Below are 26412 nucleotides of genomic sequence, written 5' to 3' on the forward strand. Positions count from 1 at the left end.
GGCAGGATTGAATACTCAAAAATAAATTGACATTCCACTTGAAAATTTATTCCAATAAAAATAATGTTGAACTCAACAATTTTCCTTTTTTCTACTAACATTTCATAGAGTAGAAACCTTTTGGTTTAAGATATATAGAGGTAATTATTGCTTCTTCTTCAATTTTAGAGTGGTGTTTCTCTTTATGTCTCCTTCAGGGTCCTACCTAGATTCTTACTGAGCTACTGTGTTTCCCCAAAAATAAGACAGGGTCTTATATTTATTTTTCCTCAAGAAGACACCCTAGGGCTTATTTTCAGGGGGTGTGTTATTTTTTTTAAGTATGGTATAACAATCTACATTTATTCAAATATAGTTGTGTCGTCTTCTTCTGGAACACCATCATAACTCTCCAAAACCCAAATTCCATCCTGAATTTCCTGCGACTCTGTTTCCTTTAGAACCACTGGCCCCAATCTCTCATGTCAAGCAATAGAGCTCTCATGGGGCAGATGAGAAGGGCTGCTCGTCTTCTTTACTGCTTCCCAACGAAATGCATGGATTGTGCAGATATGCTGCGTAGCCATGCCCATCACTAGGTCTTATTTTCAGGGTAGGGCTTATATTGCGCAAATGCTTAGAAATCTTTCTAGGGCTTATTTTATGGGTAGGTCCTATTTTCGGGGAAACACAATAATTATGATTTGCCGGTTTAAGAACCTGTGGTTTCCATGATGGATGTTCACTCTGTAATTCACATTTTTGGTACTCATCACAGCCCACCATGTCAGAGTCAAATGACAGAGTTCAGATAACGTAAGAAAGTGATAAGATAGCATTATATGATACAGAATTGTTGCAGAAGGATCTAGAAAGTACACTGAGGATTTGATTAGGGTACACAGGCCCCTTAAAGGCTTAAAGGGAAGTTAGCGCAGAGTGGCTAATTAACACTCACTCAATCAGATGGCTGAGAGAAAACTAGAATTAAACAAGATAGTTAACAAGATACAATCACCTAAAATAACTAGTTGTAGTTATAGAGCAGGAGCATAAGTGAAAAACTCAAATGCTATGCTATCGCCGCTGTGCTTGGTACTGGACCTATTTCATAAATGAAGAAATTAAGACACAGATATGCTCAAGAACACGTAACTATTAATAGACAGAGCTAAATCAGCTGTGGTCCTCTTGACAGTAAGTCCACTGCTATTCCCATCAGACCACTTATACTCATTGAATTTCATGGATTCAAAAACTTCCCAAAGATATTTGGGGAGGCCACCATAGCACTACTAATGTTCATTTTGCCAAGCACATTAAAACAAAAACAAAAAGCCCACCTACGAAAAGGAAGACCATTTTACTTTCTAAATTAAATACATTTTTTGTTGTGTAAGGTTCACTCTTTCCCCCGTGTGTTTGTGTGTGTGTGTGTGTGTGATTTTACCACATGTTGATGAAAAATCTATTTCAGAATGGACTGGCCGAGAGATCCCAATTTAGGGACCCTCCTGTCTCCCACAGCTACTTCCCAGTACCATCCCAGAACCTAGGCTGGAATTTAATTATAATTGAATCATGGGCAGGTAAATTTTTGAACACTCTCTAGAATATGTATCACATACTTTTTATTCTAGGGCACATTTTACATTTTAATTTTTTAAAATTGGGATATGACTAAAAATTTTCATATTCATATTTAATACCATTTCTTTTTCTGCACAAAAGCTATATCTAATTCAGCAATGCATCTTATAATCATTGATATATAGCATACATAGTCTTGCACAAATACTGTAGGTTTTGAGTGAGCTGATATATAAGTTTAGACAAAAAATAAAAAATACACTTAACAAGTCCCAATCCCCAATACCCAGTGACAGGAAAAAAGCAGGCACTCAATAACTGTCTGTTACTTGGATGTGAAATGAAGAGACAGATTTCTATGCCTCGAAAGATACTTTTGCAGGATTCTAATTTAGTAACCAACATCCTCTAAGAAATTGAAGGGTAACAAAAAGCAGTTTGAAGTTGAGGTTTAATTTATTTATTTTTGCCTATAAATAACTCCTTTATCTAAGGTATTGGGAAATGATGCATTCTGGTTAATCAAATATTCTGGTTAATAGATTATTACCCTACTTAATTCCATGCATACATCATCACTGATTATGAAAAATTAAACCACAATGAAATATACTTAGCACAGAAATTAGACTGAAGTAAAATATTATCCTTTCCTTGATAACCCAAAATGCACTTCAAAGCCTCAAGTTTACTATTACGAAAAATCAAGTGCTGCAGTATATGGATGATTCAGGTAACAGAACTCTTTGCTTAACAGGATATCAAATAAACTATATTTTTTTCACAATTCACGATCTTTAATAAATTAATACAAAATCACATTACAATTATAAAGATTATGTGATCTCAAAAAATGAATTTTCTTTTAAAGTTGTTTTCTTCTCTACATGTTTTGCAGAGACATATATTTTTATCCAGTATTTTTCACTGCATATTACATCATAAGTATTTTTCCATGTTTAGTAGCAAACTTTTAATATTTAAAACTTTTTAAAATTAATTTTTTTTTATTTCAGCATATTATGGGGGGTACAAATGTTAAGGTTACATATATTGCCCATGCCCCATCCCCCCTCGAGTCAGAGTTTCAAGCGTGACCATCCCCCAGACGGTGCACCTCACACTCATTAAGTATATATACACCCATCCCCACCTTCCCCCTGCCACCTGCCTGACACCCGATAAATGTTATTCCTACATGTCCACTTAGGTGTTGATCCGTTAATACCAATTTGCTGGTGAGTACATGTGGTGCTTGTTTTTCCATTCTTGGGATACTTCACTTAGTAGAGTGGGTTCCAGGAAAATACAAGAGGTGCTATATCACCATTGTTTCTTATATCTGAATAGTACTCTATGTACATATATACCACATTTTATTAATGTATTGATGGGCACTTATGCATTGATGGGCACTTGGGTTGTTTCCACAACTTTGCAATTGTGAATTGTGCTGCATCTACCCAAAAGAACAAAAGACACTCTATAATATTTACAACTTTCAATAGCTGAATTATATTCTTTCATATTGATTTATTGTAATTTAGTCAAGCTTTTCTCAATTTTTGGCCACTTTAGTTTTATTGAGATGAACATCTTACCTTGCTTTATATTTCTTCAAATCACTTATCACTATCTGAAATTATTTATTTGCTTAATCAATTATTTTTGTCTCCCCTACTAGAGTAGAGTTCCTATGAGGGCAGGAACTATGTGTATCTTGTTCATTGCTGAATCCTCAGAATGTAAGACAATACCAAAGACATCATATTAGACCCATAAACATTTAGGGGGTACATGGATAAGTAGATGATCATAGTGCATATTTTTGTTTAGTAATAGTTCTCAAAAATGGGAATTTGGGCCTTGCTGTTTTTTGCTTCTAGTTGCATGAGTACACTCAAGTTACAAAGTCTATGTAGTTAAGTAGAAATTCTGAGTGATTTTTATAAGGAGGCTTATAAAACTCAAAGTTGGTAAAGAAAAGTGAGATGAGAAAGAAGGAGACAGAGGATAAACAAACAGGATTCCAATAGTGAAAGCTTAAGAGCCTGGGGAAGCAACAGTGAACAAAATGTAGTTGGACCAAGAGGATCGGAGAATGGGAATCACCAATGAAAATGGAGTATTTGGGAGATAATTTCTGAGTAGAATTAAAAAGTCTGGGAGAGGAAAAGAAGTAGCCAGGATAGAAAATAGAAAATTGTCAGTAAATTAGCTCAATGAATCCCCAAACCAAGCTGATTGTCAGAATCTCTTAAAAACCATGTTTTTCTTCTAATAAAAATTACCCAGCTGCAGCCCTGGAAATTCTAATTAAGAATGGATGGGCTTTGGCCTAATAATTTGTATTTTGAAAATACCCCTGGATGGTAAATTAAACCTGGTATCATTTATAATAGAACACAAAGGATACATTAAAAAAGGAAACCTAATACTAATAGCTTTATGCTAATATTGCTAATATTTTTATTACTTAGATTATACCTGGATTGTGATCATTTCTGTAAGTATTGAATAATTTTCAAAAAATATTATATCTATTCCTATGTCTAATTGTCCAAAATACTCCTAGTTCTTTTATTCAAACTCTATTATATATATGAAGTGTTAATAATTAACTAAAGGAACCCTGCCATAGAACAATTTCAATTAGTCTCTTCTTCAGTGTGTGATTTTCTGAGCTCTAAGTTGAACACAATCAAGTGTATTTTATTCAATTGACAGAAGAGCTATGATGGTTATCACAGTCCATCATCAAATTTTTATAGACTGATTGCTTTAAATATGCAACTTCAGTTAAAGTCAAAGATAATTATACCAATAATGCCTTAGAAAAATCTGAAAATGTTAATAAAAAGTGCCTAGTAGCCAAACTGCCCCACTATTTGGTTGTTTTTATGTTATTGTGTCTTCAAATTCAAATCATCCAGGCCATGAAATATGAATTCTTGCCCAGTTCAAAGTTGTTCTTACTCACAGATTGCTTTTCATTTATCTTCTCTAAAGTAGCTAATGGATGGAAATGTGGTGGTCTAGCACTGAAATCTCCTAGAAAAAGCTACTTTCACACAATTTGCAGCTTTATTTTGTAGATCTAAACATTTGGCTTTGCCCTGAATAAACAAACCCCCAACCTCTTAGAATCTATAAGGTGCTATCAATTTTTTGAAAATGGGTATCAGCCTTACATAAGAATTTTTTTGAAATGATGATAGAGTGTATGCTGAAAATTAATACTGAGGGTTTAGAAACATTTCAGGAAATACATAAACCCCCTGCTTTAAACTATTCCTAGCCATTGTCAGTCTCAGAAAGATTTTTAGATATCTCTTTCATAAAGCCTTTAGATTACTTAATTGGGCAAGTGAAAACATATTCAGTTCTATAGAGAGCAAGTAGTATAAGAATTTATAAAGATTTCTCTCTCAAAAGAAGAAAATTTGTCTTCCATTCCTCGTTTCATTTCCTATTGGCAAAGTGAACGTAAATAGGGGTCTTTATGTCTGAGTCTCATTGACCCCTTAAGTAAAATGGGTACAATTTCATCTGGGTCAGTCACTATTTAGGCTGGGTCAGTATAATGAAGATCAAATGAGTAGACATGTTAGCATGATAAAAATGTAAAGAGATACCCAAATTTAAGAAATCTTTATTGTTATGTTCTATTAAGACAACATAAATGTGTATTTTATTGAATTTTTCAATATGTTTTCACAGTAGGTTTGATAGTGGAGTTTCTGTAAGAGATTCTGAAAGATATCAAGACAGATAATGAAAGTGTTTTCATTAAACATGCGTAGTTCATTAAGTTATTCCACATGGCACCCAAATCATTAGTATCTCAAATGTAGCAAGGAAGATTATGAACTAATGGTGACAGACATAAATCTACTACAGAGACAGGGTTACTTTCCATGGAGTAAGTATTCCACTAGCTCTCACTATGACCACAAAAACACTTCTGTTTGTTCACCAAGAGTGCCCATTTAGTTTTGAAATCTTAAAAGAGTTTCTTTACAACCTTAGTTGGATCTCTTTTCTTTTTTTTTTTTTACAAAAACACATGGTGCAAATTGACTGTTAAACATCCACATCTAGTTCATTTAGCACAGAGCACTGAATTACTGTCTTGGCAATAATGAATTTGCTTTCCAGATTTCATCAAACTAATTATATTCTGGTTACTTGACTGTGAAGTCATATGACACCACCCTTAATTTGTTTATGCCATATTACTCATTGGTTAAGAGAAGATCTACGCATATGTTGTTCAGTGGAGAAGGCCGTTGCCATTACACACACATTAGCATACTCATGATTCAAATATGTTGCTCCTGATGGTTTTATTCCCTCCTGTGAGCAAGGTTTGACTTGAGATGCTTATGTCAGTGATAACTCTCAACTGCATAATTCAAATATTATCATGTGCAAGCTTGTAGCCATTTGTATGCTATAAACTTAAGTTAAACTTTGTCAATACTGTTTTCTATTCATCTAAAATAGAAGAGAAGAGAGACAAAGTGAATTTATCATAGCTAATATATGACATGAACATCTGCTCATAATAAGCTAGTCAAAATTAGTTTAAGTCTATCAGGCACAAGGAGAATTTAAATGGTCCAAGACAAGGTACCCAGGCTAATGAGAGACTGCTATAAGAATATCACCAAGATTCTTCATTTTTTTAATTATCTGCCAGCCATAGCCTTCTATTCTCCCAACTCCTGGGTTGAAACTGTCCCAATGACCTCTCACATGCCTCTCTCAACTTCTTAGGCTGGCTACTAGATACAGAGACATGGAATTTTTTTTTGTTAATATTCTTCTTGCATTTACTTTCCTTTTCATTTTGACTTTTTTCCTCCTTTCTAATTTAATCCCATGCTCTCCTTGAACTTTACCATAGGATATTTCCCACCAATCCATCAATTTTAACAAAGGCCACCCTATCAGAAAGTGACAGTTTCTCATAATTTGAGGGGACAGCTTTAGCCAAGCAATCCTGCTTGTAAACTCCCTCTCCTCATGTCACTTCTTCCAATCTTCCATGGTTTCTATCCTAAGGCTATTTGAAAGCAACACCGAAGACTTTCAAATTAGCCCCATGAGGTTTCAAATCCTGACATCGCTTATTAATTGTTTGTGGCCTTGGATAAGTTACTTAACTCTTCTAAATCTCATTTAGGCATGTGCAAAATAGAGATAACATTCACCTCATGAGATAGTAGTGAGGATTAAAAGTGATCATGCGTGTAAAAAGAATTAGCATAGTACTGATACATAATACGTACTCTATTGGTTGTTGTCATTGAATTTGAAGTTAACACTCTTTCACTCAATTTGTACCAGTTCTCTTCAACTAAGAATTCAGAAATATTTCTTGTAATTTAACTCACTATCACTTCAAAAACTACTTCATGTGTATTAATCAATTTCTGATGCATAACAAATCATCCTAAAACTTAGTTATGTAAAACAATGATGAATAGTTATTGCTCTTTATTTTCCATGATTTTGTAGGTTGGTCATGTTGGTCTTATGATCTAGTTCCAATAGTGTAGAATGGTTTCACTCAGATGTTTAGGATCTCAGTGGCAATGGTTGTGAGGGACTGGTGGGAACAACCAGGGCCTTTCTCTGCCCATGTCATTATCTTCCAATGGGCCAGCCCAAGTTTCTTCACATGGTGATAAAAAGATTCCCATCAACAAAAGAAGAAAATCCCCAATGTTCATGTCATGGTAGTGTTACATCTTTAGGCACAGATAAAATACTCAAAGAATACAATATTTGAGGCTGGACAACCCCAGGTTAAGATTCAGTTACTACTGCTAATTCACTGAATCATCTTGAGGAAGCTATTCATCCTCTATGTAAATCAGTTTCCCTCACCTGCAAAGTACATCATAGAACAAGGTTAGTGATAGAGTTAAATAGATAACCTATATAATTTGATCAATTCAGCACCTGGCAAGTGGTAAAATAAATGTTAGTTTCCTTCTACCACCACCTGCCCTTTGAGTTTGTTTTACTATTACCACCGGCACAATTGCTACTACTCCACTACCCCACATAAAAAGCCCAAGATATCATAATGTTCCTTGCCCAAGTACTAAATATTGCTATAGTTATGAGAATAAAATGTATATCTAGAATCATGAAATCCACATTTTTATACCTAGAATAAGGAATAATATCAGAACTGCCCCTACTTAGTTAATATTAAATTTTCTTATAATTATCAGCTATTGTAAAGCTATGGCTTCCACAGGTAAAAACTAAGGGATTCAGGGCAAAATTAAATGAATGTAGTGTCTCCAGTGTCTGAAAACATATTTTATAAACAAACAAGCCAGAAAGACTATGAACCAAAGAATTGAGAAATGTTTTCTGTATTTGCATTCCTTAAAGATACATAAATCCTTATTTTAGATACATAAATCCTTATTTTAGAACATAGAACAGTAGAATAATAAATCCTTATTTTAGAACATAGAAATGCAGAGATGCATTTAAGAAATATGGAGAATTATTTACAGATAATATAAGGTTACTAGGGTATTTTCTGTTAACGAAGTACTTCAGTAGTGTAAAAATTAATAGCAATGAAAACAAAGGTACAAATGAATAAGAGTAATAGTAAGGATATTTAGAGATCAGTAATAATAGAGAATAAAATTGTCTATAATTTTTTTGAGAACACATATTTTAGCATCTAATGAGAAGAAAAAATCACTTTCCAAACCAGCGATGTCTTCCTTCTCTTCCCATTCCCCATTCCCCTGCCCTACTTCTCCTCCCAAGAGGAGGAAAAACTTATCCAATTGGTCACATCCAGGACACAATTTCACTGCATTTACTAGTGTGCAGAAACCCACAGGCTTCCAGGCAACGGTACTGGTACACAAAGCCAAGACTCCTCAAGGCCATGCTATCTTGTCGTCCCCCTCCTCCTTCTCACATGAGGACTAGTCCCTTGGGAGTTCTCACCAATGTGAGACTCAGCAGCTGAGTAAGAATGTAATCAAAGCTCAGGTGATAAAAAGAAAACGACTATTTGGGCCATGTGCCTGCGGCAGATACTCAGGTACCTCAGATACTCAGGTACCTCAGATACTCAAGTACCTGCCTGAGACACAGCTCACCAGAGAGCTCAGCTTTGCCACATCAGACAGGTGGCCAGCTCCACATAAAACAGCCCATGCTGTCTCCTGTGTCATTGTTTCTTACGTGCATAACTTCTTCAAGAACTTTCCTTTCAAGAAATTTACTGACAAGGTCTTACTTAGGCATTTTCTATTCCTTGACTATAACGCTGAGTTCCATCACAATCCCTCTGGTATTTATCAATATTTATTATAGACAGCATTTTGATACTTTTTAAATTAAAAACAGTCACTTATTAAAACATTATCAGAATATCTCATGACAATATTTTTTTAGTTCTTCTGGAACTCCACCCTATCTCTTACCAAATGATATCAAGTAGACAAGAATTAAAAGAACATCCATGAAAACGATACCTGATCTTCTGAAACATCAATGCAAACATTAAAAATATACATTGCTATTATCATGGAAAGCTGGAAGGAAGTTAAAATCCCAGATTTTCATAAATCCCAGCAGTAGAACTTGTTTAGTCAGAAAACAAGGTTTACTGTGGAAAAGACAGATGAACAACCTTCACAGAGCACTGACCATGAACCAGGCAAAGCTCTAAGACTTAGCTGCATTTTGTTGTTTTTTTACTCCTCACAAGTCTGTGAGGCTTAGACGAGATTTTGTGATCAACCCAAGATTGCATATCTAGAAGGTAGTGAAATAAAGTTTCAAACCAGGGGTGGTCTTTAATCTAAACTTTCAATTACATCCCAGTGCTACTTCTAACGAACATATCTTTCAATGGACAATACTTATTTAATCATTGAATATGTGAGGATTTTCTATGTGCAAAACAATCTGATGGCTACTGCATAAAAATACAGTGATGCATAAACTATGGTGCTTGTCATCAAGAAGTTGATAAACCGGTAATGCAGTAAAGCATCACAAATATCTGACATCAAAAATGTACATAAATATGAGTAATGATAAACTAAGTCATGTATGATATGGAAGTGGGAAAAGGCTATTGTCTGACAGGAGGATCTTGGCTAAATCCTCTTCAGCGATTTCCTTCAATGTACTAAAGAAAATCTTAGATCATGCATTAGATTTTTAGTACAATAGAAAAAAATAAATGACAGGACTTTCTCTGTTCCACAGCTGCAGAATTGTCAGAAACATGCTTTATCCTGATTGAAGTTAAAAAGCCAGCTAGTCACTTGAAATTTAAATGGCTCAGCATATGATGACCACATGTGTTTTGAAGTATTTAATAATCAAATGTAAATAAGTGAATAAGATCAAACTCTTCACTAGCTACTTGGCTTTGATGAATTTTCATCACTTACTTCTGTTCTCTATAAATAGATTAGGCACAATGACTTCACTTCGGTACACAATTATTCCACATCCACTGTGTACAAAGCATGGGAGTAAGTCTGGCTGCATGGCAGTAGGGCACATGAAGGTAAAATAGATCAGTGACTGCCCCCGGGGAGATTATACACTAGTCTAGAAGGCTGGGAAGTAAATAGACTCATTTTAAACATTACCAAAAAAAGAGACAAAAAAGTGTCTAGACTTGAAATGGTTGGAACACCATCTGTCTGTATTCCTTTAATCTGGGCTGAAAACTTTTAGTAATTGGTATTCATGAGGTCATATTCTCAGAGCTCTTTGAATTCCACAAAGAAAAACATGGTGTGAACTTTAATAATGATGACTCGAGTTATTTATGTGAACAATAAGGATGATATTACATGTATAACTATTCTAATTTTCATAGTTTTCTTGGGCCAAATGAAATTTGTCATTATTTGTAACACAGTTGCTTTCCAAGAGTTTGTTTTTGTCTTTGCTCTGTCCTATGAGTCACAGTTGCACTATTATCACCTCATTAGTTCTTTTTGCTTCTTAGTCATTGCTTTTTATTTGTTGTCAAAATTCATTAACCCTTCCTTTTTTCCATGATATGATGGTATTTCTTTCCAAATTTGGTCTATCAGAATGTTCCAGAGACATTATTGTTATTGTTATCAAAACAATAATAACAATTCTACTACAATAATATTACATGAATTGTATAGTCTTTCAAAGTTTCTAATTTCCTAAATTTGTTCAAATGTTGCTATAAAAAAAATCAGTTGAATAAGTGTTAACAATAGAAACTAAGTATCCAGGAAAGCAACCAACCATTAAAGAGAGTGAGTTCATTATTGCAAAAGGCAGGACAAGTGATCACAGGTGACTAGCATTTGTCATTCTAAAATGCCCCATCCTCACGCTGCTTTCAAAATTGTTAAAAATAAATTTACCAGTAGTACTAAAGATAAACTGTTCTCACTGTTGTATTGTGATAAGCTCAGGAAATAGGTAGGTAGATATATAGATAGATGATAGATGGAATGAATGAATGTAGAAAAAAAGGGAAGAAATTATTACTGGTATTCTATGAAGGGAATATCACAAGTGAACTATAAGCAAATTTTATACTTTAATCGACTAGCTATTCAAACTTCCTACTGAAACATGTTTCCCACTGAAACAGCCTGGCCTGGGCCCTAGTACCTGCTATGACCTGGGAGATAGGAAATGTCTTCTCTCTTTGCTTCTATAGATTCTAAAAAAAAGATTTCTCTAGACTAGTAAATATAGTCTGTAAACAATGGTTTTATCCCTCTAAATAATCTATCATTATAATAACCAAAGAAAAATAATTCAAATGATCTAATAAGACAAATAAAGTAAGCATATCTTGGTTTTATTGCAGTATAGATCAGATGAATTGTTTACAGTTTTTATATTAATAATATCTTTACAACTTATTGTCTTATCTCTGGTTTCTAAAAAAAATGGTAAGACTCTTGTATAGCTGACTGCTTTGGAGAGAGAATTCCTACAAACAGAGTTTTGGTTTTTTGGATTTTTTTTAAGTTTTTTTGTAAGAAAGAAGAAAAATTATTTACATTTGAACCAACTTCTATATAGCCTAGCCAGCTGAGCTTTTAGCAAAGTTCTCTGGGCTGGGTTTGAAGAAGCTCTCTCTAGCTAAGAGTGATCTTTTTGTCCTTGTCTGCAAAAACCAGTCTGCAATTAGTCTCAGGCGTTTCATAAGGGTGATTATTGACCACCAAACTTTTTGTTTGTTTGTTCAGAGATAGGAGGGGGATCAGTTGTATTTCAATATCTTTTCTATGACTGGCATTGCTAATAAGTCTGAAATGTATACTTTGGATGATTTTGCTAATGAAAGAACAAGGAAATAGACACAGGAAGCATAAAAATGAAGCTCATCTTGGGTTCAACTCCTTTTCTAGGGGAAGTTACATCTTTGAATCATCACAAAGTGGGAACATTTCAGAACAGTTCAGGAAAACTTCCGGGCCAGAGGAAGCTAGTTGACATGATGTTTAGTAATCAGATTACCATATACCTTGATGAAGATCAGCAGCAAAGCAATCCTGATCTTTCCTTAGCCAATGATGAAGACTTATATTAATAGAAGGTATGTTCTCAACTGTCAAAATGACTAGTTCCTTTACCTAATGGCTTTGTGGAATCTAATGAAAAGCTAGCTACAAAAAACAAAAATAAAAATGAAACCCAAAACTACCCCTGAGCTTCATGATACATAGTAGCCTACAAAAATAGAAACCTAAAATAATCTTAGAAGACTCCATCATTAGTTTTTCAGCTGAGCTTATACTAGAAATAATTTTGATATGTGAAAATAATAAATAAAATTATATATTGTACATATGTAGAGCACCAAAAACGATACATGTATAACAGTAAAGACACTTCTTTAGTGGGAAGAAAAAAAGCTAAAACAAGATTTCCAAAGACACTTTCTTTTCTTCCTCTAGGGCTCCAAACTTGTCTCAGCCACCAAATACACTTTTTAACCTCAGGGAAACAAGCTTGTGGATGCTGGAAGATTTATAATTATATCAGTCCTCGGAAAAAAATCCAGATTGCAGAATGGAAAACAAAACAACAACAATAAAGCAAAACAAAACAAAGAAAACTACAGAAATCCAGCAAATTACAATCATTATGGATACCAAAAGAACTGAGGTAATGAGGGGGGGTGGAATATATATATCTGTATATACACACACCTGCAAGTAGCAAAAATGTAACCTTAAAAAATAAAGCTATAATAAATGAAAGAAACCTAAACCATGGAGAAAAAAAAAATCACCGTTTGTGAATATACCTGAATCAATACAAGCTCCAGGAGAGTAAATCCTGAATATAATCTATGCATTATTCAGGTATTTCTCCTGCCTGACATTTTTCCTAGATCCTTCCTTGTAGAGAAGGATCTATGCCACCACTAGGTAAGAAAAATGACACCCATTTACTCAACAATTCCACTAAATTTGGTTTATACTAAATAATGTCAAGGAAAAGAATGTCAAGAGGGAATTTTCAGATCCCCATGGGGAACATTTTACTTAGGAAAGGAGTACCTGAGATCTAGCCCACTAATAACAAAACTAATTAAAGTAGCACTTAAGTCGCTGAGCATCACAGCACAGTAAAACTGAAGATAGGTTTAAAGTTTAGAAAGTTTTTGACACCAATTAAGGATTGAAGATTCTCATTGTCATTGTTTTGTTAATTTTCTTCTTTTCTGCTTAATTGAAATAAGCTTTTCTGTTTGACCTTTGCCCTAAGTTTTACACTTACATCAATGCACTTAAGTCAATCAATCTTCTTAGTCCTAAAACAGTTTATCAATGAACTGTGGACCAAAAATGTACAGAAATCACCTGCTTGCCACAATAAAACTACCAGTCGAAAATTCTCATTATGACTTGTTGATGTCATTGTACATTTTATAACATATTAAATAAAACCCTATAAGTTCATAAATGGGGAAAATGCCTTGGGATTCTATAAGCAATGAACTTAATGAGATTAGAACAATTACCACTGTGCCACAATACAAAAAGAATACAGTGAGGCAGAAAAACTGGTCGCACATATTAAAGAGCGCCTAAGTACGTGTTCTGATTAGAGCCCAACTTCAAGAAGTCAGACCTGCACTCAGCCGATACTAGGACAGGAGAGACATTTTTTAGGTTTGCTTCTGGAAGAATAAGATGAAATAACTCCATTGCTTTTTGGAATAACAAACTTTCACATTTCCAGACAGATTACGCACATTCTCTCAGTAGCCACAGATAATTAGACCATCTGAATCTGCTAGATGCTTTAAAATTACCCAAATGGCACCTAGAACCACGTTCTCAAAGTTTCCCAGCAGCTGTAGCATTGTATGGGTATGTGTAAGAAATGCAATTTGGAGGCCACTCCTAGATGTATACTGAATCAGAAAGTCTGGGGGTGAAGTCCAGAAATCTCTAGTTCAATAAACCCAAATTATAGTAACATGCCCAGGTGAGTCAAGAGCTGAGTTAGGGGAGGCTTGGCTACTACTTCAATAAATGTCAGCTGGGAATTATCTTGGCTACTAATAAGATAATTTGGTGTAAATAAAGGTTAACATTCCACCATTTTATTTGCTTTTGGTCCTAGGTAGCTGTTTAGCTTGTTATGATACTTATGAACTAAGCATAATTTAAGAGTGTAAAAGGAAAGTTTTCATTGGTAAATAGTGTCTGGCCCATCGAATCTTTTTATTATATATTTTTTTCTTTCAATAAAGACCCCCAGATATATTGTTACTATGCTTAAACTAATATGCATACATGGAAAACTCTAAACAAGCATGTTATATAGATTTTGACTGAAAAAAAAGACCAGAGATATAGTATTTCTAGCTTCAAATTATTCCTAAGCAAAAATAGAACAATTTCTGTTAAGTTTTACTTTGTTTTATAGGCAGCATCCTAAAACAAGAAGCACATGAAGAACATTAGAGAAATTATGTGATTCCTAGATAGCTTTTTCTCAGGAAGTTTGCATGATCTTAAAATTCAAGAATTGTTGAAAAGCATACTTTATAACAGGTTGTAGAATACTCAATACGTTTGCAGACATGATTGAGAGTCTCTACCATATGAACTATAGAACAGGTTGTAGATTGCAGCTATATTGCACCAGAGCTGCGTGTGCATCGAGACTGAGATGGGAGGGACTATTCTAAGGCAGTGGTTCTCAAAGCCTCATCCTCAGAAGAACAGCATCAGCATTACCAAGAAACTTATTAAAAATGCAAATTCTATACCCCAGACCTGCTGTATCAGACACTGAGGGGATGGTGCCTAGCAAGCACTGCAGGTTTTATCAAGCCCTCCAGGTGCTTTTGGTACACAATCGAAAATAGCAATCACTATTCCAGTGAAGTGACTACACATTCTTCTGTCTTTTAACACATAATGTGATTTTCTTATGAAGCATAATAATGTGTCTCAAAATAAAATGATTGATTTACTCATTCACTCAGCCTGTGCCTGTGATTCCTTCTCCCCTAGTAATCCTTTTAACACATATGCTTGATGCTTAAAACCATAGAAATGCAGCAGGCCACTTACTGAAAGTCCATCGCTCCATAGGAGTGTGGCCAGTGAGAAGACCCAGTGGTCTTTATAAGAACATGGAAAGCGAATTTGTTCTGTGGTATTAAAATGTAACCTCCCGGTTGGAGGGAAAAAAAGATGGTGGATGAGAAACACCGCCAGACAGAGTGTCTCTGCAGAAAACACAGATTCTAGCAGAAATCAGAAGAAAGAAGCAAGAAGACGAGCCTACATCGGATAAGGGGCAGAAGGAGGAGTACCTGAGACCACGGGAGACTCCACGGGAGGAGGTCACGGAGGAGAATTGGAAGCTGGAACCGCTGGAGCAGCCCGGAGACCAGCAGGAAGTATCGGCCATTTCCCTTCCCCTGCATCCCGGACTGCTGGTGGGCTCCCCAGCGAGTGGAGAGACCGGCGGACACCAGCCCAGCAACGGCCGCTGCCAGTGAGCGGTAAGCCAGCGGCGGACGCGGCACCAGGCTCCCAACTCCCTCGGGGCACCTCCGTGTGCACAGACCCGAGCTGCCCGGCAGACGCCATGTTGCCTCCTCCTCCTCTCCCCCGACCCTACCCACGGCTGCCCAGAGAGACAGAGAGACAATATAGCCACCAGCCAGAGGCAACGACAGGGAACAGGACCTTCCCTTTTGGGGCCCTACAGCTGACTTAGGGGAACTCAGACTGTGAGCTCCCTACCTGCCAGCCCTCCCAGGTGCCGCTGGCTCAGTGATCCCAGGAGAACGGGGCAGACTCTGAGGTTGAGAGACATAGACGCAGCTTGGGCTCCCTGTGGGTGAATTGGGACTGGCACTACTCTCCCTGGTGGGGATATAGTTTGAACTCTGGGACCCAGAGGTCAGACCTGCAGACCACATCCTGCGCACCGAGGCCTCACATTGCCTGGGACACAGAAGGGATATTTGTGAACAGCCTACTGCGGTGTGTGTGCCTTCAGGGGCAGATCAGCGTCCTAGAGGGCAACCCTCCCCCCAAAGGGAGGCCCTGCACCCAGCCCAGGTGGCGTTCCTGCGTAGGGAACCTCCCCGCAGGTAGCACAGCCAGGGGAGGAGTGGTGGTGTGTGGTCTGGCCTGCGGGCAGAGGCCCAGCAGTAGCTGCGGAGTTGAGGACTGTGGAAAGAAGCCAGGCCCGCTCCAGACTGTGAGTCTCAGACAGCCCCATCCCCACACGCAGACTCTCTGACTGAGCCAGGCCATTCCAGCCCCAACCTGAAAGCTTTGCCTGGAAGCAGAGAACAGAACTTTGACCTCTGATAACGACATTGGTGTTGCCTGAGGGCAGGCTTACCCAACCCAGCTCTGCTCAGACTCTCTCCTAGACTAGCCCTCACTGAAGGGGAGAAAAGGACACACCTGGAAGTCCCAGGGCCCCATCCACCACCTGAGGCACTAGAGTTCTCTCTACAGGAACAAGAGCTGATAACAGGGCATAAAAACAACAGCGTAGCCTGTTCCTCCCAACAAGCGCCACCTACTGACAGGGAGAGCATCCTGCACACCCTTATCAGGACAGGGAGTGGACGAATCTCACCGACAGACACCACCTTCCGACTCAGAAACTAAACAAGGTGTGTGAATACCCAAACAAAAACCTAAAGAAAAGAAACAACAACTGATCGATATGGGAAGAAATCAGCGAAGGAACTCAGGAAATATGAAGAAGCAAACGGAAAACTCTCCCCCAGAGAGGAGCTCCAGCCCCCTAGAAACGGGCACCAACCAAAATCAGGCAACCAAAATGACAGAAGAGGAATTTCATATGTGGATCATAAGAACACTCACCCAGCTGCAACAACAACTCAATAACCAACACAAAGAAACCACAAAAAGCCTCCAGGATATGGAAAAAGAAACAGACACAATGAAGAAAAGTTTAACCGAACTCCTGGAAATGAAGAATCAATTCAAGGAACTAAAAAATACAGTGGAAAGTCTCAAGAACAGGGTAGATCAAACAGAAGAAAGAATCTCAGAGCTTGAAGATAACACCCTCCAATTAAATAAATCAGTCACAGAAATAGAGCAGAGAAATAAGAAAAAAGAGCAAAGCCTATAAGAGCTGTGGGATTATGTGAAAATACCTATGTGAGAGTCATAGGGTTACCAGAAGGGGAAGAAGACAACACTCAAGGGTTGGACAAGCTGTTTGAAGATATAATAGAGGAAAATTTCCCAGGCCTTGCTCAAAATCTTGATATACAAGTTCAAGAAGCTCAGAGGACCCCTGGGAGATTCAATGCAAACAGGAAGATGTCACGACATGCAGTCATCAGACTGACCAAAGTATCAACTAAAGAGGCCCTTCTAAGAGCTGTAAGACAAAAGAAGCAAGTAACATACAAGGGAAAGCCAATTCGAATAACACCAGACTTCTCAAATGAGACTTTACAAGCAAGGAGAGACTGGGGCCCCATTCTCACTTTTTTGAAACAAAACAATGCCCAGCCAAGAATATTATTCCCTGCAAAACTAAGCTTCGTATATGAAGGAGAAATAAAGACATTCTCAGACAAGCAAAGGCTCAGAGAATTCACCAAGACAAAACCAGCCCTACAAGAAGTACTTAAAACAGCGTTACGCACGGAACATCATAATAATAACCCACAAATATAAAAACAACCAAACCCCAAAGATATTAAAGGCCAGATATTACAATGGCTCAAGACAGAAATCATAGCAACAACATGCAACCCAACAGAATGATCAGTAATCTACCTTACCTATCAGTTCTCTCAATAAATGTGAATGGCTTAAACTCTCCACTCAAGAGACATAGGCTGGCTGAATGGATAAGAAAATACAGGCCAAGTATATGCTGTCTTCAGGAAACACATCTAACCTGCAAGGATGCATATAGACTAAAAATAAAAGGGTGGAGATCAATATTCCAAGCAAATAGAAGCCAAAAGGAGGCTGGTGTGGCAGTTCTAATTTCAGACGATTTAGTTTTTAAACCAACAAAAGTAGTGAAAGACAAAGAGGGTCATTATATAATGGTGAAGGGCACAGTTCAACAAGAAGAGATAACAATTTTAAATATATATGCACCCAACTTAGGTGCACCCAGATTCATAAAGCAAACCTTACTGGAGCTAAGCAAATGGATTAATAGCAACTCCATAATCGCCGGAGATTTCAACACCTCACTGACGGCGCGAGACAGATCCTCCAAACAGAAAATTAATAAAGAAATAATGGACTTAAACAAAACTCTAGAACAATTGGGTCTGACTGACATTTACAGAACATTCTACCCAAAATCCACTGAATATACGTTCTTCTCATCAGCACAAGGGACATTCTCTAAGATTGACCATATCCTAGGACACAAAGTAAACCTCAAGAAATTTAAAAAAATAGAAATCATACCATGTATCTTCTCAGATCACAGTGGAATAAAAGTAGAAATCAACCGTAACAGAAACTCACATTTCTACGCAAAAACATGGAAATTAAACAACCTCCTACTAAATGATTACTTCATAAATGAAGAAGTCAAGATGGAAATAAAAAAATTCTATGAAGAAAATGACAATGGAGAGACAAGTTATCAACTCCTCTGGGACACAGCTAAAGCAGTTCTGAGAGGAAAGTTTATCTCCATAAATGCCTATAACCAAAAGTCAAAAAGATCACAAATAGACAACCTAATGAAATGACTCAAAGAGCTCGAAAAAGAAAAACAGACCAGCCCCAAACCCAGCAGAAGAAGTGAAATCAACAAGATCAAATCAGAACTAAACAAAATTGAAAATAGGGAAGCTATTCAGGAGATTAATAAAACAAAAAGTTGGTTCTTTGAAAAAATAAACAAAATTGACACACCACTGGCTAAGCTAACGAAAACCAGAAAATAGAAATCTCTAATAAGCTCCATCAGAAACAAAAAAGGAGATATCACAACTGATCCCAAAGAGATACAAGATATAATTTATGAATACTACAAAAATCTTTATTCACACAAATTGGAAAATGTGGAGGAAATGGACAAATTTCTAGAAACACATAGCCTCCCTTGGCTCAATCAGGAAGAAATAGATTCCCTGAACAGACCAATCTCAACAGCTGAAATAGAAACAGCAATTAAAAATCTCCCTAAAAAGAAAAGTCCCGGTCCAGATGGCTTCACATCCGAATTTTACCACACTTACAAAGAAGAACTAGTACCTACCTTGCAGAAACTATTCCACAACATTGAGAAGAAAAGAAACCTCCCCGACATCTTTTATGAAGCGAATATTACTCTGATACAAAAACCAGGAAAGGATGCAACAAAAAAAGAAAGCTACAGACCAATATCCCTAATGAATATAGATGCAAAAATTTTCAACAAAATCTTAGCTAACCGAATCCAGACACTTATCAAAAAAATAATCCACCACGACCAAGTGGGCTTCATCCCAGGGATGCAGGGATGGTTCAACATACGTAAATCTATAAATGCAATTCACCACATAAACAGAAGCAAAAACAAAGACCACATGATTCTTTCAATAGATGCAGAAAAAGCTTTTGACAAAATTCAACACCCTTTCATGATACAAACACTTAAGAAAATAGGCATAGAAGGGACATACCTAAAAATGATACAAGCCATATGTGACAGACCCATAGCCAACATTATACTAAATGGGGAAAAACTGAAAGCATTCCCACTTAGAACTGGAACCAGACAAGGCTGCCCACTATCTCCACTTCTTTTTTTCTTTTTTCCTTTTTTTTTCTTTTTTTTTTTTTTTTTTTTTTTTTTGAGACAGAGTCTCGCTTGTTGCCCAGGCTAGAGTGAGTGCCATGGCGTCAGCCTAGCTCACAGCAACCTCAAACTCCTGGGCTCAAGCAATCCTGCTGCCTCCGCCTCCCGAGTAGCTGAGACTACAGGCATGCGCCACCATGCCCGGCTAATTTTATATATATATTAGTTGGCCAATTAATTTCTTTCTATTTATAGTAGAGACGGGGTCTCGCTCTTGCTCAGGCTGGTTTCGAACTCCTGACCTTGAGCAATCCGCCCGCCTCAGCCTCCCAGAGTGCTAGGATTACAGGCGTGAGCCACTGCGCCCGGGTTATCTCCACTTCTGTTCAACATAGTGCTGGAAGTCCTGGCTACAGCAATCAGACAGGAAAGTGGAATTAAAGGTATCCAAATAGGGGCAGAAGAGATCAAACTTTCACTGTTTGCTGATGATATGATATTATATCTAGAAACCCCCAAAGATTCAACCAAGAAACTCCTGGCACTGATCAATGAAATTAGTAAAGTCTCAGGATACAAAATCAAAACACAGAAATCAGAGGCATTCATATATGCCAACAACAATCTAATTGAGAACCAAATTAAAGACTCAATACCCTTCACAATAGCAACAAAGAAATTAAAGTACCTAAGAGTATACTTAACTGAGGAGGTAAAAGACCTCTACAGGGAGAACTATGAAACACTGAGGAAGGAAATAGCAGAGGATGTAAACAGATGGAAATCCATACCATGCTCGTGGATCGGTAGACTCAACATCATTAAAATGTCTATACTACCCAAACTGATCTACAGATTCAATGCAATACCTATTAAAATCCCATCAGCATTCTTCACAGATATAGAAAAAATAATTTTACGCTTCATATGGAACCAAAGAAGACCCCGAATATCAAGAGCAATTCTAGGCAACAAAAACAAAATGGGAGGTATTAATATGCCAGATATCAAACTATACTACAAAGCTGTAGTAATTAAAACAATATGGTATTGGCACAAAAATAGGAATATTGACCAGTGGAACATCTCTGAGAATCCTGATATAAAACCATCCTCATATAGCCATCTAATCTTTGACAAAGCAGACAAAAACATACGCTGGGGAAAAGAATCCCTTTTCAATAAATGGTGCTGGGAAAACTGGATAGCCATTTGTAGAAGGCTAAAGCAAGACCCACACCTTTCACCTCTCACAAAAATCAACTCACGCTGGATAACAGACTTAAACCTAAGGTATGAAACTATTAGTATTCTAGAGGAAAATGTTGAAAACACTCTCCTAGACATTGGCCTAGGCAAAGAGTTTATAAAGAAGTCCCCAAAGGCAATCAAAGCAGCAACAAACATAAATAAATGGGACATGATGAAACTGCAAAGCTTCTGCACAGCCAAAGAAATAGTCATGATAGTAAACAGACAACCTAGAGAATGGGAGAAAATTTTTGCATCCTACGTATCCGATAAAGGACTGATAACTAGAATATACTTAGAACTCATGAAAATCAGCAAGAAAAAATCAAATAACCCTATTAAAAAGTGGGCAAAGGACTTGAACAGAAACTTTTCTAAAGAAGACAGAAGAATGGCCAACAAACATATGAAAAAATGCTCATCATCTCTAATCATCAGGGAAATGCAAATCAAAACTACAATGAGATATCATTAACTCCAGTGAGAATGGCCTTTATGAAAAAGTCTCCAAACAATAAATGCTAGCGTGGTGGCAGAGAGAGAGGAACACTCCTACACTGCTGGTGGGACTGCAAACTAGTTCAACCTCTGTGGAAAGCAATATGGAGATACCTTAAAGCGATACAAGTGAATCTACCATTTGATCCAGCAATCCCATTGCTGGGCATCTACCCAAATGATCCAATGACACTCTACAAAAAAGACACCTGCACTCGAATGTTTATAGCAGCACAATTCATAATTGCAAGGCTGTGGAAACAGCGCACGTGTCCATCAATCCAAGAATGGATTAATAAAATGTGGTATATGTATACCATGGAATACTATTCAGCTCTAAGAAACAATGGTGACATAGCACATCTTATATTTTCCTGGTTAGAGCTGGAACCCATACTATTAAGTGAAGTATCCCAAGAATGGAAAAACAAGCACCACATATACTCACCAGCAAATTGGTATTAACTGAACAGCACCTAAGTGGTCACATAGGTACTACAGTAATAGGGTATTGTTCAGGTGGGAGGGGGGAGGGGGCGGGTATATACATACATAATGAGTGAGATGTGCACCATCTGGGGGATGGTCATGATGGAGACTCAGACTTTTGGGGGGATGGGGGGAAATGGGCATTTATTGAAACCTTAAAATCTGTTCCCCCATAATATGCCGAAATAAAAAATAAAGTCTCCGAATAACAAATGCTGGCGTGGATGCGGAGAGAGAGGAACACTCCTACACTGCTGGTGGGACTGCAAACTAGTTCAACCTCTCTGGAAAGCAATATGGAGATACCTTAAAGCGATACAAGTGAATCTACCATTTGATCCAGCAATCCCATTGCTGGGCATCTACCCAAATGATCCAATGACACTCTACAAAAAAGACACCTGCACTCGAATGTTTATAGCAGCACAATTCATAATTGCAAGGCTGTGGAAACAGCCCAAGTGCCCATCAATCCAAGAATGGATTAATAAAATGTGGTATATGTATACCATGGAGTACTATTCAGCTCTAAGAAACAACGGTGATATAGCACATCTTATATTTTCCTGGTTAGAGCTGGAACCTATACTACTAAGTGAAGTATCCCAAGAATGGAAAAACAAGCACCAGATATATTCTCCAGCAAACTGGTATCAACTGAGTAGCACCCAAGTGGACACATAGGTACTACAGTAATAGGGTATTGGGGAGGTGGGAGGGGGGAGGGGGGTGGGCATATATATATACATAAGGAGTGAGATGTGCACCATCTGGGGGATGGTCATGCTGGAAACTCAGACTTGTGGGGGGAGGGCATTTATTGAAACCTTAAAATCTGTTCCCCCATAATATGCCGAAATAAAAAATAGAAAAATTAAAAAAAAAATGTAACCTCCCTTTCCTCATCTTCAAATTTGTGGTAAAATTCAGCCTGTGTTGGTGCCAGAATGGTTTCTAGTGTTTAGCAAAGTTAGGATTGGCAATAATGGCTTGAGAAGTGGGGAGACAGCTTGGTACATCTCTCTGCTAACAAAAGAGTACATCTTGTGAAAAATGACATTAACAGGATGTCCCTGCAATGGTCCAGATGAGAGATAAGGGAGGCTACTCAAAATGTCCCTGGGACACTCTCACTGGCCATCATCAACACAGAGCTGTGGGGTTTCCTTAGCAGACCTTGTCTATCTCAAGTATCCTGCAGATGCACTACATGCTGGAGTGGAAGAATTGAGAGGCAAGGACAAAACACAGGAAATGAGATGAAAGGCTGTCCTGCTATCATTCTGCCTCCATGCAACATGTGCTACCATGATGCCTGGAAAAGATTTGTTTGCTGCTTCTTAAAAATCCCCAAGTATATACAGAGTACAATCTTTCTTCTGCTTTTTCATTCATGTGGTCAAGATATTTGTTTTACTAACAAGTGCTGCTTTTTCTGATTTGCAAATAATTCTTGCTTTGGCAGCTATGCTGAAGTAGTCTGCTTTTATAGAAAGAGCAGTTCCATTCATTTTCTGTTTTTTCCTGAGATTGTATGAACGCATATGTATAAACCTACACACACAAATGACATTATCTATGTTATGATATATGCACATATATAATATAGCAAATATATACAATGGCCCCCTATATATGCAGCCTGGTCTAGCTATAGGCTAGAATGATAATGTATTCAACTCCCTGTATAACATTTTTATTTACAGGTATAAGAAGCATCTCAAAATTACTATGACCAAAAGTATACAAATATAATAATAAGTAAATAAAACATGATTATCCCTTCATATTTGCTTTTCCTCAATCTTCACCACTTAGTAAGTAGCCCCACTATCCACTCAGTTGCTCAAATAAAAATCTCAGTGTTTCCCTTGATTCTTTTTTTTGTTACCCCCTTTCCTCCACATCTAGTCCATCTTCATGGACTAAAATTCCATGTGTAAAATGATATTCCTGAAAGTGTACAATTCTAATCCAAGCCACTGCCATATGTCCCACAGATTGTTACAATGGCATTCCAACAAGCCTCCTTTTTCTACTCTGGCTGCCTGCGTCCCATTCTCCGCCCATTACCCAAAATGGTATTTTTAAGATATAATCAGATTGTGCCATAATTTCCAATCCATTTGGAATAACAACCAAAGTTTTCTCTTTGCCTTACAAAGAACTACACAATCCAGTCCCTTCCTATCTCCTGGACACACCCTGCTCTGCTCATACTGCACCACGCTGCCCATCTCTTAACCTCTACATTCTAGATCTGCACAGCCCAATGTAGGAGCTACATGTGGCTATTTCAATTTCAGTTTAGATTCATTAAACATAAATAAGATTATCAATTCAGTTACTCAATTACTCCTATTACATTTCAAGTGCTCAACAGGCATGTGTGGTTAGTGGCTACCATATTGGACAGCTCAGAGAAGACATTTCTTGATTATAACACATAAGTTTTCACCACCAAATCTTTGTCCTTGGTTTTCCTTCTCCATGGGCTGTTCTTCCAAATCTGTGTATATAGTTTCTATTTATTGATAGTTCTCTCTAGCAGTTGGAGGACAGAAAGTAATATCTTTTCCTTACCCATTACAAGGCTCACGGCTGAAATCTCTAAAACAAAAGAAAGATTAACAAGAGGAAAGAAACACAGTTTATTTACCATAAGTTTTACATGACATGAGATCCTTCAGAAATGAAGATTCAAAGGAATGGGAAAATCTGTGGGATTTTTTTCAATTCTCTCTAAGTGGAGAAATGTGTGTATTTTTATGGATAGTTGGGCAGAAGTATAATTAGAAGACAAAAGGGTATGATCTAATGATAATAAACTGGGGGTGGGGAAATTTAGCAAAGCCTGTTTATTCAGATTCTTCTTGGCATCCATATATGACATTCCCTGCCTCTGGGTATAGGGCTGGACACCTGTCTCATGAGAATCTTCAGGGAAGAAGGGAGGGAGAAGGTCAGAGAGTCACCTTCCTAAGTTTTATGACCTGCTTCCCCTTTAAGGACAAGGGGAAGGTGAGAGTGACCTTATGATTCTGCTGTTTTCTCAAATGCCAAGGTGTCATGTTTTAGAGTCTCATGTCCTGAACCTTATCACAATGTAAATGTCATCTTCCCGGGACACTCAATCCACAGTCACCACTCAGGTACTCCCTTTATAAGCACCCAATTTAAATTTCTACACAGCAGCATTTATGGCTGTGTCACACTTCTCTTTGTCATTTTCTGTTTGTTGTCTATCTTCCTTATAAGAATTTAGTCTCTATTGCACCAGGACCTCATCTGTCTCGTGTTCACCACTGTATATCCTATACCTAAACTAGTGTCTGGCAAGTAATAGGCATTCAATAAATACTTGTAGAGAAAGGGAGGCAAGGACAATATGTGTTACTATTTAAAATTTACAGTATATATCATTTCAAATATATTAATATTTTGAAGAAAACATCACACTGAAATAAAATGTAAGCACCTAATATATACACAATATTGAATTCAGTAAGCTCATATTGAACTAAATTGGAAATCCAATGCTTATATTCCAGCTCTGCCCCTATTTTGGACAAATCACTTTGCTTCTAAGAGCCTCCATCTTATTTATTAAAGAAGCAATTCTGACTGGAATTAAAAGATTTCTTAAGTTCCAAATTCTGTGTGTTTTATGAAGATATTGAACCCAAGAGAAACGTAATACTTTTAATATGTCTAGAAAATACCTGTTTATGTACCCTTCCTTATTATCATACTCAGTAAATATTTTAACTGTATTTTAAATCATCATCATATTGCATGGTAATAAGCTGCCTAAACATTCATGAAGTAAAATTTTAAAAAGCATATTTAATCACATAATATTAGAGAAAGTTTTGCTATAAAGAAACTGAGCTAGTCATTAAAATGGAATTTAGGGACACATCTGCTCAGGGATATCAAATTTACCACAACCTAATTGATTGTTAAGCAATCGATCAGATGAGATTAGAACAATCAACACCCTTCCATCAATCTGCTGTAGGTATGTCAATTCATATAGAAACAGTCCAAGACCAAGGTAAAAACTCCCCTATCCTTATGAGAACTCCCATTAGACATGTCTAAGTATAGAAACTACATCCTCGTTTGATGGTTCATTTTTCAAACAGAACAGGTTTATGCAGTCAGGTTTTTAGGTATCTGGTCTTCTTTGGAGACAGTTCTACTTAAAAGAAATAAATTCTCAAAGGAATCCACTTAGAAAGGTATCCAGGTCATGCAACTCAAAAAGAGCCCACTGTAGCACACTCCATGAAA

Source organism: Microcebus murinus, chromosome 11, assembly GCF_040939455.1.
Source record: "Microcebus murinus isolate Inina chromosome 11, M.murinus_Inina_mat1.0, whole genome shotgun sequence".
NCBI classification, from domain to species: domain Eukaryota; kingdom Metazoa; phylum Chordata; class Mammalia; order Primates; family Cheirogaleidae; genus Microcebus; species Microcebus murinus.